General features: G+C 39.7%; 1 long non-coding RNA gene across 1 annotated transcript; it reads right to left on the bottom strand.

Annotated features, from left to right (window-relative positions):
* Window positions 1–4,608: 4,608 nt before the first annotated feature.
* On the bottom strand, window positions 4,609–15,096 carry LOC309495669. The gene is made up of 2 exons (XR_014204776.1): window positions 13,741–15,096; window positions 4,609–13,297 (listed from the first exon to the last, which is right to left on the bottom strand). It is a non-coding gene; the product is annotated as an uncharacterized lncRNA (long non-coding RNA).
* Window positions 15,097–15,712: the final 616 nt, after the last annotated feature.

Here is a 15,712-nt window from a genome sequence, read left to right as displayed (position 1 = left end):
TGTGTGGATGACACACTGCGACATATACAGTATTATCAGCTGTATGGTGTGTTTTACCCTGAAATGTTTAATTTCGAGAGAGACCCGGAGCGCGCAGTGAGGGAGATAACAGACTTACTAAAAAAAGATCCAGCGCGAGAGAGAGGCAAAGAAAAACGCCTGTTCTTAATTTATGTTGCTTTGAACTATTTTCGTTTTGTACCGTTTTAATTTTTAACTTAGCTGCAATTTATTTGACAATAGAAATTTAAAATGTTGCAAGAATAAGATTCAGTGTTTCTTATTTTGCATCGCGAAGGGAATAAACTCTATCAATGCAACCCTGTTTTAAATAAATAAACTGTCCCGACACTTTATTTATACCTTTGTGCGATGGGTTTTTAAACTTAATTTATTTTCTTTTTCTTTTACGAAAATGTTTTGAAAAATGTCTTCTGTTGCTATGGCCGGGTATCACTGTCAGTCATCTCAATTTCGTGAATGATTCACAAAAAAAAAAATAATAATAATTTAGCAGATTAAAGACGATCATCTTCATTTTCTGGTGGCTGACAGTCTTCCTTACGTCGTCTTTGCATCGGCTAAACTGGAATGTAGCAAATTTATGTTGTAATGTACAATTGATAATTAAACAAGATGCTTGCCTTTAATAAACAGATACATATTTAAGCATCAAGAACGGAAAAACAAACACTATCGGCTACACTGAGATTCGATCTCCGCATTAAGCCCCGCGAGTCTCATGTTATTGCGTTGACCACAGAGCTATCGCCTGAATACTGTTAAATTAATGTCTGCTCTTACAAAGCCTCATTGATGTGGCCTAATATTTTTCTATTGCAATGTTTTATGCTGAATTTTTTTCATTATTCAATTTATTCAATTTAATTTCAGTATTGTGATTATGAATTCGTTCAATGTTTCATTTGAATTGAATTGCTACCAGCTTTCAATCGCTCTCAATGAGCCGCGGCGCGGCGGCAGATTACGCAATAGGCCCTGTCCCAAATGGCGCACTTCATGTGGACTTTCGGTCTCGTGGACTTGAATTGCGCGTGCTCGCTGAGTCTACGAGTCCGTAGGCCGTCCCATTCAGCATTTTACCGCTCTGAAGTGTGCTCAGCAGCGCCCCCTTTGTACCCTTGAAGCGGTCTTCCACGAAGCCCGCATAGAAGCAGGCTCCACGCACTTTAACTACCCAGGAATCCTTGCGAAAGGCCAATCAGACAACAGATGGGAGGAGATTTCACTCACGGATAATTGTTGACATGGCTGAGAAGAAAATATTACTGTTTTTATGACCTAAATGTACATTTTACCAGTTGTAACCTACAGTTTATACAAACATTATGGTCATCGAGCAGTGGTTGATGTCTCAAACATAATAATAGCGCGTTTAATAATATGATCGCATTATGATTCATTAAATAAATAGAACCGAATGGCAGGGCTTCACTGAGTCATATGTAAACATAGTATGAATATTGAAACCTGTAAATTGAAAAAATTATGTTTAAATTATGTTTTAAAATTGTAATCTTAGTTCAAATGGAACATTATGTATTTTTATGTTCAACTGTATACATCATTTAAATAAGCATGATGTATCTATTGTCTAATGCCCAGGTGATATGCACAATATCAAAATATAGAACTGTAAAATTAGGCTGTGTAGTTGACATGCAGATAAGACGTCGGAGCGCAAAAATGTGATTTCTCCTGTCCAACAACAACCAGACCGTTATTTCCGGCATGCCGATCGAGTCTGTCCCAAAAATACCTCTCAATGCGCCCTCGTGGACTCGCACCAAGGGCCCTATAGGTCTGCACTACATGACGTCACCAAAGTGTGGACTCTGAGGAAGTCCACAAGTCCGGAGTGTGCCATTTGGGACAGGGCCATAGAGAGAATAAACTGACACTTTGCAAAGTCTGTGGTTTAGCGCCTCTTAGCGGTAAGAGGCTGCAAATACACACCCGCAATTTACCGCCGCGGGAATGGCGGCGGTAAAAGTAGGCTATCATTCTGGGTGAGTACCATCTGTACAATAATGAGGAAAAAAAATTAACTTAAATGATTTTAGCAAATGGCTGCAATATAACAAAGAGTGAAAAATGTAAGGGGGTCTGAATACTTTCCGTACCCATTGTATATTATAAAATATTTAAACTAATATAAACCTATACAAATGTAGTAGAGACAACATAAAGGCCAGTCTCACTGATACTAATACAGCTTTTGATGTAATACCCGCCAATACACTGTAATACCCCCCTAATTTAAAACATTAATTATAGCCATCCAACATTACAGTGTAATTGAAAGCTATCAATTCTTTAACATTAGGCTTAAAAAAAGACAACTTTTAATTTAAGTGAACTTAAACAATCCTCACATAAACCCATAATAAATGTAATATTTACCTTTGCCCTTAGACAGCACGACACCCTGAACGTACCGAGAAGGCCAAGAGAGTTGATCGTTGCCCATTCTGTGATGGTAAGGTTGCAGTTTTCTTCTGAGTTGGATTGAAGAAAATACAGTCTGACTCCTTTGGGAGAGTGAAAGGATAGCAGGCGGTGGTCACAGCCTGCCCCACAGACATCAACCCGAAGAAGCAGCAGTAGAGAGTCAGAAAAAGAGAGAGAAGGGTCACTGTGAATTTGTCTCTAATAAAGCCTGAGAAAGGCCCCACCCCCCGGGTTTGCTTGACCAATGAGAAGGGTGGAATTTCCAAGCGGGAAAATTTCTCTGTGGTTGATTTATGAATCTTTGTTCTAAGCGTGCTCATTTTCATGTGCAGCTGGATTGGTTTCTAATGACGAAACTAAGAAAGATTCTTGTAGCCTAATACTAATATGTTGCGCAGCTATCGGCATATCATGTACACAATCATTCCGATCTTCAAAGCACCAATTTATAGAGACCAAACATGGTATAGGTGAGGTTACATTGACCGTTAGTTCTAAAATAAAATACATAGTATCAAAGAGATAATAGTATCAAAAGATAGTATCAAAAGATAATAGTATTAAAAGACACAACACAAGACAGTAAATCGTTCACAAAATGTTCTGGGATGCATGTTAATTTCATGTTAATCAGTTCATCGATAAATTAATGCAGGAAAGTCTGTTCTAATGTATGAAGGTCTTGTGGCAGGGGCCCTGTTCACATTGCTAACAGTCATAAAACCAACTTATCTGATCGTGGTCATGGTAACTAAGACCTTTTTGCCCTGTTTGGGGGTATGGGGCCACAGATCCCAGAGTGAGTTTTAAATATAATTTGTTAAACTATAACAAATACTTGTGTCTGACTTGTCTCAGTCGTTACAGAAGTTTTATTCACGGCTGGGAGATCACTGGTCACAACAACCAAGTGAGTCTCCTGAATAGAAAGATATACATGTACATTTATATCATACAACTTTGTTGTATTATTTAAATTTAATACTGTGAAGCTGCTTTGATGCAATCTGTATTGTGAAAAGCGCTATACAAATAAACTTGACTTGACTTGACAATTGAGTAAAAATCAATGTCACTCAAGACTTCTTCACTGTGATTGGTTTGTAATGATCTGAGCTAGTCATATGACTGTTAGTTCTACTGTGTAAAGCACTTTTTGGTTAAGTATATATGGCCTTTGACATGAGCATCCTTAGTCTGCGTTTCTCTGTACATTTAATGTTGAAAATACCCATTACATAAAATATTTCTATCACATCATCTTAATACAATTAACCTTACCAATCAGGGATATAGGAAGGAGAGACCAACGATTAAAATCCTGTGCAAGATGATTAACCAACGGGACAAAATTGAGATCAGATAGATCTGAAAAGCTTTTTGTCACATTTATGCCCAAATATCTAAAACTCTGAGAGGAATTTTTGAAAGGCAGGGATGCTAATGGATAATCCAAGGCAGCCGTGTTGATGGGCATTAATTCACTTTTGCTCAGATTTAATTTATAGCCTGAAATTAGGCCAAAACCTTTTAGCAAATTCAGCAAAAAAGGGAATGGAGGTGCTAGGGTCATAACAGAAGATCATCCGCATATAAGGATAGCTTATGTGCCAACCCTCCCCTTTGTATGCCACCCATCGCACTAGAACTTAGAGCAATTGCCAATGGCACATTTATGAAAGATGATGAAGTAAAAAATAATACATTGAGGAATATTAATTGCAATGTATAATATACCATTGCAAACATCAGGGGGGAAAGTGGGCAGCCTTGTCTAGTCCCGCAACCAAGGGAGAAATACTCAGAGCATTGTTTTTCGTACACAGGCCAAGGGAGACATATATAAGAGCCTATTCCAAGCTATAAATTGGTCTGGAAAACCAAATTTCCTCAGTGTGTCTCCTGTCTGCCTCGTTGCTTCTGCTGCTGTTGCGTTGGTTTGCGTCTCTAAGCTTCGTATATCTTTCTGTTTTGAATCATTATTTACTATCATTCCTTGTTGTTTATACTGCTAAATATAACTTACTCAACATCACACATTAACCTGACATCGCTAGCTTCAATCTAAATCATTATTGCTAGCACAACACGCTAGTAATTCGCTAGCCTGTTTGCCTGTTAGCCATCCGTGTGCTCTTTATTTTTATTTTTTTATTTTTTTGCGCTCTCGCCTTTTACGAGTCCATCAAACAACTTAGGTGAGTAGGATCAGTCGACAAACACGATAAGTCATGTCATCTTCTCCTCTTGTTACTTACACACCATGCAACATGTTTAGCATATCCTTCTGTCAGCATAGGATTTACATGTGATAAATGCAGAGAGATAGTCAAGCTGACGGATCAGGAAGCAGATAGACTGGCTAAACTGACCGTCTGCTAACTGTTTCACGTCACCAAGGTCAGATAAATCCCATCACATACTGTAGGCCTCGTTTACACTGCAGGTCTTGATGCCCAATTCTGATTTGTTAACTTTATCCGATTTTTTTTGACCGTCCGTTTACACGTTCTTTCAACTGTGACCCATATCCGGTTCATGTGTTTACACTTGTCATACTATCTGAAACATCGCGCATGCTTAAAGGGTTAAATTCTCTTGCACAGATGGACGAACGCGAAATATGCTTGATGCTAGCTCTGCGATATAAGCAAAGCTCGCCAAACATCACCATGATTTTGAGGCGGAGGAGGACGAAAAGTGCCACCATTGCAGCGTGCGCATATGCATCAGTTATTGTGTGCAAGAGAGATCTCAGGACTGGCGGGACTCGGGGAGCATATTCTATTTAAATATTGGCTTTAACGAGGAGCAGTGGGTCCTAAATTTTAGGATGAGCAAGCCAACCTTTGATATGTTGTCAACGTTTGTCCACATTCCTCACCTACGACGACATAATGTTTCGTCGGGCCATCTGTCCCTTTGCAGATGCGCGTCGGTGTTTCTCTCGACATTAAACCATGTTGCCTAATGCCTCAAAATCCGATCTGCCTGTTTACATGACAGTCGCATTGGCACATATCGGATTTATTTCCACATATGAATGAGGCCTGAAACCAATCTCAAAATATCCGAATGCATGCGTTTTGTTCCTGTTTACACTGTCATAGAACACATCCGATCTGTGTCACATGAGCAAAAAATCGGAATTGGGTCACATTTCACTGACAGTGTAAATGAGGCCATAGAGCCTCTTTCACCTAGATATCATCATATAGAGACTCTGTTCCCCGAATTAGGACATACAAAAAACTTCCAAACCCATTTAAGGGTACATTTTTTATTGATGTTCAACAAATAAAAAACAGATATAATACAAATGAGCAAATGATAAAGCTTGGGTTGCTGAATAGATCCCTTACTTCAAAAGCACTTGTTGTTAATGATATGATTACAGACTATAATCTAGATGTGCTGTGTTTGACAGAAACCTGGCTAAAACCAAACGGTTACATTACTTTAAATTAGTCCACCCCGCAAGATTACTGAAACATGAAGTCTTGTGTAAACTTAATTTAGCCAAGGCTGCAAAGCCGACTCCGTTTTACAAATATGTTAGACCTATCACTTCTACCACTAAAGATTGCTTTATTAATAAACTTCCTGATCAGTTTCATCATCTCAGATAGCTTAGAAGAACTCGATATTGCGACAGACATTTTTCACTCTCTCTTTTCCACCATTTTAGACACAGTTGCTCCGTTGCGGTTAAAGAAGATTAAAGAAAATAGTCCAACGCCGTGGTACAACGAGCACACTCGGGCCCTTAAGAGAGCAGCCAGAAAAATGGAGCGCAACTGGAAGAAAACAAAATTAGAGGTATTTTGCATTTCATGGAAAGAGAGCTCGATTGCATACAGGGAGGCTTTAAAAGCTGCTAGATCTGCTTATTTTTCAACCCTATTAGAAGAAAATAAACAAAACCCTAGGTATTTATTTGAAACAGTGGCTAAACTAACGAAAAATAAAGCTTCAAGCCCAGAAGTTTCCAAGCAGCACAGCAGTAATGATTTTATGAACTTCTTCACTTATAAGATTGATAACATCAGGGAGAAAATTATTACTATGCAACTGTCTACTACAGTATCGCATCAGGCAGTGCATTGTAGTCTCCCTAAGGAAAAATTTGATTCATTCATTGCTATAGAAGAGGAAGAGTTCGTTAAACTCGTTAAATCATCTAAATCGACAACATGTATGTTAGACCCTATACCGACTAAGCTACTGAAAGAGATGCTTCCAGAGGTCATAGATCCTCTTCTTAATATCATTAATTCAACTTTGTCATTAGGATACGTACCAAAAACGTTTAAGCTGGCTATGATTAAACCGCTTGTTAAAACAACGCAACTTGATCGTACAGAATTAGTCAATTACAGGCCGATCTCGAATCTACCTTTTCTGTCAAAGATGCTAGAAAAGGCGGTATCCTCACAACTATGTTCCTTTTTAGAAATAAATGATATCTGCGAGGATTTTCAGTCAGGCTTTAGACCGTACCTTAGTACTGAGACTGCTCTCATTAGAGTTACAAATTATTTGCTCTTATCATCCGATCGTGGTTGTATCTCTCTATTAGTGTTACTCGATCTTAGTGCTGCATTTGATACTATTGACCACAACATTCTTTTAAATAGACTCGAAAATTATGTTGGCATTTGTGGAATTGCATAAGCATGGTTTAAATCATACTTATCTGACCGTTATCAGTTTGTAGCAGTAAATGAAGAGATGTCTCATCGATCACAAGTTCAGTATGGCGTACCACAAGGCTCAGTACTAGGACCGTTGCTTTTAGGACTCATTAGGAAGCATGGAATTAGTTTTCACTTTTATGCTGATGATACTCAGCTCTATATTTCTTCACGCCCTGACAAAACTGACCAATTCACAAAATTAACGCAATGCATAGGTGATATAAAAAATTGGATGACTAGTAATTTCCTACTACTTAATTCAGAAAAAACAGTGATTCTAATTATTGGACAAAAAACTTCCTCACGTAATAATCTAGAATACTGTCTAACACTTGATGGCTGCTCTGTCAAGTCTTCGTCGTCGGTTAGGAACCTGAGTGTGCTCTTTGATACCAATCTTTCATTTGAAAGTCACGTGTCTAGTATCTGTAAAACTGCATTTTTCCATCTTAAAAATATATCTAAATTACGTCATATGCTCTCATTGACAAATGCGGAACAATTAGTCCATGCGTTCATGACATCAAGGCTAGATTATTGTAATGCTATTATGGGTGGTTGCCCTGCACGCTTAATAAACAAATTACAGCTGGTCCAAAACGCAGCAGCTAGAGTTCTTACTAGAACCAGGAAGTATCACCATATTAGCCCAGTTCTGTCAACACTACATTGGCACCCTATTAAACATTGTATACATTTTAAAATATTGCTGATTACTTAAAAGCACTAAATGGTTTAGCTCCGCAGTACTTGAGCGAGCTCTTAACGCATTTATAGTCCTTCATGTCTATTGCAATCTCAAAATTCCGGCCAGTTGATAATACCTAGAATATCAAAATCAACTGCTGGCGGTAGATCCTTTTCCTATTTAGCAACAAAACTTTGGAACAGTCTTCCTAACATTTTCCGGGAAACAGAGACTGTCAGTTCAAAGCTAGACTAAAAACACATCTCTTTGACCTAGCATTCACATAACACATTATAGACTTTTATAATTCAATGTTAGGCTGCTTAGATTAGGTCAGCCAGAACCGGGAACACTTCCCATAAATCCTGATGTACTCATTACATCATAAAAAGAATGCCGTCTACGCTAATATTAGTCTCTCTGTTTATCCCGAGGTTTACTGCAGTCCGCTGGATCCAGGCTGTATCCAGATCTGATGAAGGACCTGCAACTGGACGCGACGACAACGCAGTCCTGAAATGTCAACTAGTATCTCCCCTGTGAAGGCCTCCCTCCCCTCCCTTTACCTCTCTACAGATAAAGCGTTGTCGGGATAATTCCGGTTCGCGTGGCTACGCGGAAGCGATAAATTCTGTATTATAAATTTTAAGGCCAGACAAGTAGTATGCTGAGGGTTGATTTGTAAGAAAGGACTACACGCCTGCGCACATATATTCAAACGCGCATACCTATAGATGAATATCAGATGATGTCACCAACGTCTCCTCACTGACGTCATTTACTTCTAAAACTTGTCTGCCGCCATCTTGAGTACCTGATTCACGTCAGTCGCTAAGGAACTAGCTAGCTATGCCTTCAATATGTTGTGCGGTGGGGTGCAACAACAAAAAACCCCAAAATATTACGCCGTAATTTGCGGGTGGATATGTCCCCACCACTTTTGAAACATCTCGCGGCACGAATGTACCAATACAAATAAACAAAACATCTCCAGTTAACTAGCAGAGCATTCATTTTGTTTGTTTGTTAAATAAGAGGCGATCTAGCGCTGAAATGTGGTGTTTCTGAAATCAAGTGATCAAAGTGCTCGTTGCCGCTGCAATCAGTGGCGCGGATACTGTGCTTGTTTGTGGCTCGCGCACAGTCTTCACTCGGACGCGCGCTTCAATGTGGAGAGACTCTCTATTCATTCCGGTGAAATTACAAAAAAAACTGCACACAAACGTGTCCCTGCCTGATATACAACCACTGATAAACATAATGGGTTTTAATAAAAAAAAAATAAAAAAATATATATATGAGTGCGTATTAGAACCCAGAACCTCTGACACACTCGGCAAAAGTTTTGCCCCTGGACCATTTAAATACACGCTTAAAATAGTCGGATCAACATATAATATCATTGAATGCCAGGATTGGTAGTTCAGTAGCAGCGGACAGAGACTGGAAGTATGCATCAGGTATCGCGTAGGGATAATGATATTATTTTTTGAAAGTAGCATTTCTTTTCATGGCAGTAGAGGTGCGAAATGTTGTCTTTCGTAGCCATTTACTGTATCCGTACGAAGATGTAAATAGTAGCAATCTAGCTAGTTAATGCTTGTCAGTACCATAGACAGTACTCGGTAGGTACTCAAGATGGCGGCAGTCAACTGGAAAAAGAGCGGATGACGTAAGAGGTCACGTGACTGATATTCATGTATAGACTGTAATAGTCGTAATGTGCATGTGCATGCCATCGGCGTTCTCACTGGTTCGCGTTTTTGAAGTTTGCGCAGAAAGAACTTAAGAGTTTTCTGTTAAAATGGTGTCGTGTTAGCGGCCCCTAAGTTAATAACTAATGATCGTTGCGACGGAACTGAATCAATCAAACTAACTTTAGCTGGACAATAACTTTATTCTAGAGCTGCTATAAAGCCAAAACAATCTCTGTTACCTTAATTTCCTATTATCAATGTAAAGCCACTTTGGAACAATCTACATTGTTAAAAGCACTATATAAATGAAGATGACTTGTAAAACAGATAGTGCCACTCGACTCTATCAAATGCCTACTCAGCATCCATGGTAATAACTAATTCTGGAGATTCATTCAAAGAAGAAGAGTAAAGAATATTCAAAGGGCGTCTAATATTATGAAAAGAGTGCCTGTTTTTAATAAACCCTGTTTGGTCTGGAGAAATTATGGTTGGAAGAACCGTCTCCAGATGCCTCGCTAGGACTTTAGCTAAAAATTTCACATCTGAACAAAGTAAGGAGATAAGGTGATAATAATTACTACACTGAGAAGGATCTTTATCTTTCTTGAGAATAAGATAAATAATAGTATGCCGTAAAGAGTGAGGGAGGATACCTGAGCTGTAAGACTCATTGAACATATTAAGCAAAAGAGGTGATAATTTGTCAGAGAATGTCTGCAGGAAAGCCATCAGGCCCTGGGCATTTACCATTCTGCATTAAGAGCAGTCTTAATTTCATCTAAAGTAAGAGGGGCTACTAAATTTGAGGAGATATCAAGATCAATGCACGGCACATTTAGGGAACTGAAAAAGTTATCGAATTGAGCCTCTTCAGCTATGTTTTCCAAGGTATATAAGGAGGCGTAGAAGTTTCTGAACTCGTCATTAATAGTAAGTGGATGAACTGAAGACCCAATTGAGGTGAAGATTTGAGTAATGAGGTGTGAGGCAGCAGACTGACGCAACTGATGGGCAAGCAATTTACTCCATTTATCACCGAATTCATAGTAATTGCAACAAGTCTTATGCAGAGCTTCAGTTGCCTCATTTGTAGCAAGTAGATCAAACTCTGTCTTCACCGTGAGAAGCTTAACAAAGAGATCGGAGCTTGGAAAATTAACATAGTTAGACTGCAGGTCTGTCAGAGTATTAAAAAGATTAGCTCTCCTTTCATTCATCACTTTTCTCGTGTCAGCTGAATATGAAATAATTTCTCCCTTTAAATAAGCCTTACATGCCTCCGAAATTGTCTTAGCTGAAACGTCCGGAGTAATATTTGTGAAAATAAAAAGGTCGATCTGATCGTTAATAACCGCTATAAAATCGGAATCATTGAGCATTAGGGAGTTAAAACGCCAAGGAGGACATTGAAAGGCCTGGTAAAGCCAGGTCGAATGTAACAGCAGCATGGTCTGAAATAACAATAGTATTATATATACATGAGCTAGCCAATGGAAGCAATCTATTATCAATCAGAAAATAGTCAATGTGGGAGAAAGAACGATGAATGGGTGAAAAAAAGAAAACTTTGTGTTGGAGTTAAAAAAGCACCACAAATCAGAAACTGCATATTGCTCCATAAATAGCTGAATAATCTTGCTGGATTTAGACTGCGCACAGGGCCTAGAAGAGGAGCGATCTAGACAAGGGTCTAAACAGCAGTTAAGATCCCCACCCAGAATTAGTAGGTTGAAATGCAAATCAGGGAGGGAAAACAGAACTTTTTTGAAAGAAGCCTCATCCCAATTAGGACCATATATATTGGCCAAAATCAAGCAAACTCCATTGATCTGTCCTCTAATAATAATAAAACGCCCATTGGGGTCTGAGATGACCTCAGAGACAGAAAAAGGAACTGATTTATGAATGAGAATAGCAACCCCTCAAGACTTTCTCTTAAAACCGGAATGGTAGAGCTGGCCCACCCATCCCTTTCTAATTCTTAGATGATCTGCAGGCCTGAGGTGTGTTTCCTGAATAAAAGCTATGCTAGTATTCAAATGTTTCAAATAATTAAGAACTTTATTCCACTTCACCGGAGAATTCAATCTTAACGTTCCAAAAGGTGAATTTCAGTGCACCATGAGGTGCTGCCTTGTTACTCATCACAGACATGGATAGTAAATTCTATGATCATGACCAGATTACTGAAAATATGTATATACTTGGCAAATTTGGCAAACAGACAAGATACAAGTCCATAGTTCCAACAGCCTTGGTTGTCCCCGAAATTACGAAAGAAAAAATAAGGACAGAAAAAAAAAAAAAATAATCAAGACTGTTCATAGTAGAATGCAATCCATCTAACCTACTACGAGTCCAAGCTCTGGATGAAGTTGTTGGCTTCCAAAACAGAAGCCAGCCATTTCTTCTCTCTGTTTGGAAGCGTGATTCACAGTCTAGCAGAGTAGATAGAGAAGGGCAGGTTTGAGACCGCGTTTGTACAGTGACAACATCACATCTTTATACTAGGGCTATAAAAGCTTACGCTATGGGAAAACTCCTTTTCTCGAGAATATTGAAGCCAAATTTTTAAAACGCAAGTTCCAAAACCTCAGGGCAGTAATCCTCAAAGATACGGATCTTATGTCCTTCATGCAGCAGCTCACCCTTTTTGCGAGATTCACGGATGACCAAATCTTTCACTTGAAAGCGATGAAATCGCAGAATGACAGGTCGCAGTCTCTGCCCAGGCGTTGGTTTAGGTGCGAGGCTACGATGAGCTCTGTCCAGCTCAGGTGGCGAGGTTAACACCTGAGATCCAAGGACATCCACCAGGAGCTGGGAAAAAAATGTAGTCGGACGTAGCCTCTCGATTGACTCGGGTAAGCCCAGAATTCAAATATTTTGGAGACGGCTGCGGCTCTCGATGTCTGAGACTCTCGATGTCTGAGACTTTAGCCTTGAGCCACTCATTATCCTTCTGGAGCCTCGAACACGTAGCTTCGACTTGCTCAGGCTGTTGACTAATTTCCGTGGTGCCAGACTCGAGATTACCGATGCGAAGATATGATCTGCCACAGTGGGCCGTAATGTTATCTAACTTGGTTATAACAAGAATGCGCCTTCTCGGTCTTTATCAACCTGTTTGCCCTTTCCTATGGACATTTCACAAGTGATTGAAGTCACAAAACATTTAATAAACAAATGCTGTCAGATGCCAACGAATATGTTGAGGTTTAAATTAGTAAACACTGAAAAGTTTGGGGAGCGAGCCGCACACACGTCTACTCCTCAGGCATCATAACCGGAAACCTTTTCAGAATCGCTGACTTCTGAGGCTGCTGAAAAACTGAAGGACTGTGCTTTTAGGGATTGCCTAACATTGGAGGTGAAAACAACTGGTGTCAAGACCAAGTGCCTCTTAGATACTGGGTCAGAGGTGTCCACCATCTCTGAGTTGCACTTCAGGCAGCACTTTGGGAAAGCTGAAGTTTTCCTCTAAATGCTGGGTTAAGCTTACTGCCGCCAATGGATTGGACATCCCTGTCTTGGGGTGCTTGCTAACCGATGTAGAATGTCTGGGAAAAGTACTTCCGGGGAAGTGTACATTTGTTCTGACTGACACAATTTCTGATGTGAAGGAAATGAATGGTGTGTTTGGGATCATCAAAATGAATGTACTCAATGAAGTTCAGTCCCTATTCGTCTCATTGGAGGGGATGGGAAGGGTTAATCAGCGAGCTGAAACGTCTCGGTTACTAATGTAACCTTGGTTCCCTGAGATGAGGGAACGGGTATTGCGTAAGGCTAGCTTACACTATGGGAAAACTCCTTTTCTCAAGAATATTGAAGCCAAATTTTTAAAACGCAGTGCAGCCGCACAGCAGACACAGATGAGCGTCAGCGCGGTCATTGGCTGTGCTGCAGCAACTGCACGAACCTATGGCGAAGCGGCTCAGAGGGGCGAACCAAACAGGGCACTTCGCGCCCTGGCACGTCAAAGCCTGCCAGAATGGGCGTGGCTTATGGCTATATTAGCACACATTCCTCGCCTAGGAACTTCAGGTTTAATCGACTGAAGCGATCCCCTGATCACAGCACAGTAGCACGGCGGGTTACGCAATACTCGTTCCCTCATCTCAGGGAACCGAGGTTACGTTAGTACCCCTTTCGAGAGGTCTCTTGCGTAAGGCTAACTTACACAATGGGAATCCCCTTCAAAACGCTGTGCGTGCTTAACCCCCTCTGGGGTCTGAGGTGTTTTCTGGGCCCTGGAGGTGTTCTGACATGCTCTGACATTTGTGCTTATTTCTGTTACTTGTGACATTTTCATGGCTAAAGTCTGATTACACTGTATTAAGCACAAACTCTGCTACAATAATATGTCAGCAGCATGTATGTAAAAGTTTGTAGTTTTGAGATGATGACATTTATGCGTGGTTTGTAAAAAAAAAAAAAAAAAACTAGCCTAGAATATTTGCTCAAACTATGTGAAAATCATCCTGACAACTCATTCAGATAAGACAATATATTGATTTAAAATTTGCAAGACATGTTTTGTGTGAGAAAGACATGTTTTGTGTAATATTCACATCATGAATATTAATGTCTTTCACACCTGAGAAAGACAAAGACCCTCCCCTAATGGCCCTATCAGGTGCTATCAGGCCCTATCATTCTGAGCAACCTTGCACAAAGAATGAGGAGATTTAAAAAATAATGGCTTTTTGATTGTTTGGATTTATTTACAACACAACATAATCCAAAGATACACAACAAATGACAAAAAAAGCACATTATTTAACACACTGAACTAAAGACAGAGACTTAACCAGTCACACACCTTTGTGCCATTCCTGAAACATAGTACATACCAGTCATTTCCATGGTGTTTGATTTTTCACTTTACCATGTTCATGTACGGAGACTTATGTTAATGTTGAAGTCAGCAGGACTCCTCAGTGGGGCATCTGGTCCCTGAAAAACAAAAAACAAAAAAACACTGTGAACAGACTGATATCAAGAGAAACTATAGGGCTGCACGATTTGGGGAATACATTTGAGATTTTTCAGGTTAAAACTGCTTTTTAAAATGTACAAAATGCACACACACACACACAGGGCAAGGCAAGGCAAGGAAAGATTACATAGAAGAAATTAAAATAATAAAAAGAAATAAGAATAATTAAAACAGTTTAGAAAAATAAAATAAAATACAGTACAGTACAAACAGTCGGACGAACAGCGGCACAGTGCTCATTCAGTAAATGCATAGTTAAACAGATGTGTTTTGAGTCTGGATTTGAGTGTGACTACTGTAGGAGCACATCTGATCTCTTCTGGAAGCTGGTTCCAGCTGTGGCTGGCATAATAGCTAAAAGCGGACTTGCCATGCTTAGAGTGAACCTTTGGTATTTCTAGCTGATATGATCCTAATGATCTGAGTGATCTGTTGGGTTTATATTCAGTGAGCATATCTGCAATGTATTGAGGTCCTATGCCATTGAATGATTTATATACCAGTAATAATACTTTAAAATCAATCCTAAATCTAACTGGGAGCCAGTGTAAAGACCTGGTGTGATATGTTCATATTTTCTGGTTCTGCTCATAATCCTAGCGGCAGCGTTCTGTATGAGCTGCAACTGTCTTATGGTCTTTTTGGGAAGGCCAGTGAGGAGTCCATTACAATAATCCACCCTGCTGGTGATGAAAGCATGCACAAGTTTCTCTAAGTCCTGTCTGGAAACAAAGCAGATGATAGTATGCTGATTTAGTTATTGCTTTGACATGACTACTGAAACTAAGGTCTGACTCTAGTGTCACACCAAGATTCCTGACTTGATTTTTAGTTGTTGACCCCTAGAGTGAAGGTATGCATTCACCTTGAGAACTTCATCTTTGTTTCCAAACGCAATGACTTCAGTTTTGTCTTTGTTTAGCTAAAGAAAGTTTTGGCACATCCAACTGTTGACTTCATCAATGCCTTGGCACAGGGAGTCAATGGGGCTGTAATCGTTAGGCGATAGGGCTAAGTAGATATGTGTGTCGTCTGCATAGCTGTGGTAAGAGATTTTGTTCTTTCTCATTATTTGGCTCATTGGGAGCATATACAGGTTGAACAGGAGTGGCGCAAGAATTGAGCCTTGAGGGACTCCGCATGTCATGGATGT

The sequence above is a fragment of the Leuciscus leuciscus genome, assembly GCF_965113295.1.
Source record: "Leuciscus leuciscus genome assembly, chromosome: 3".
Classification (NCBI taxonomy): Eukaryota; Metazoa; Chordata; class Actinopteri; order Cypriniformes; family Leuciscidae; genus Leuciscus; species Leuciscus leuciscus.
This window is presented reverse-complemented; position numbering and strand designations above follow the sequence as displayed.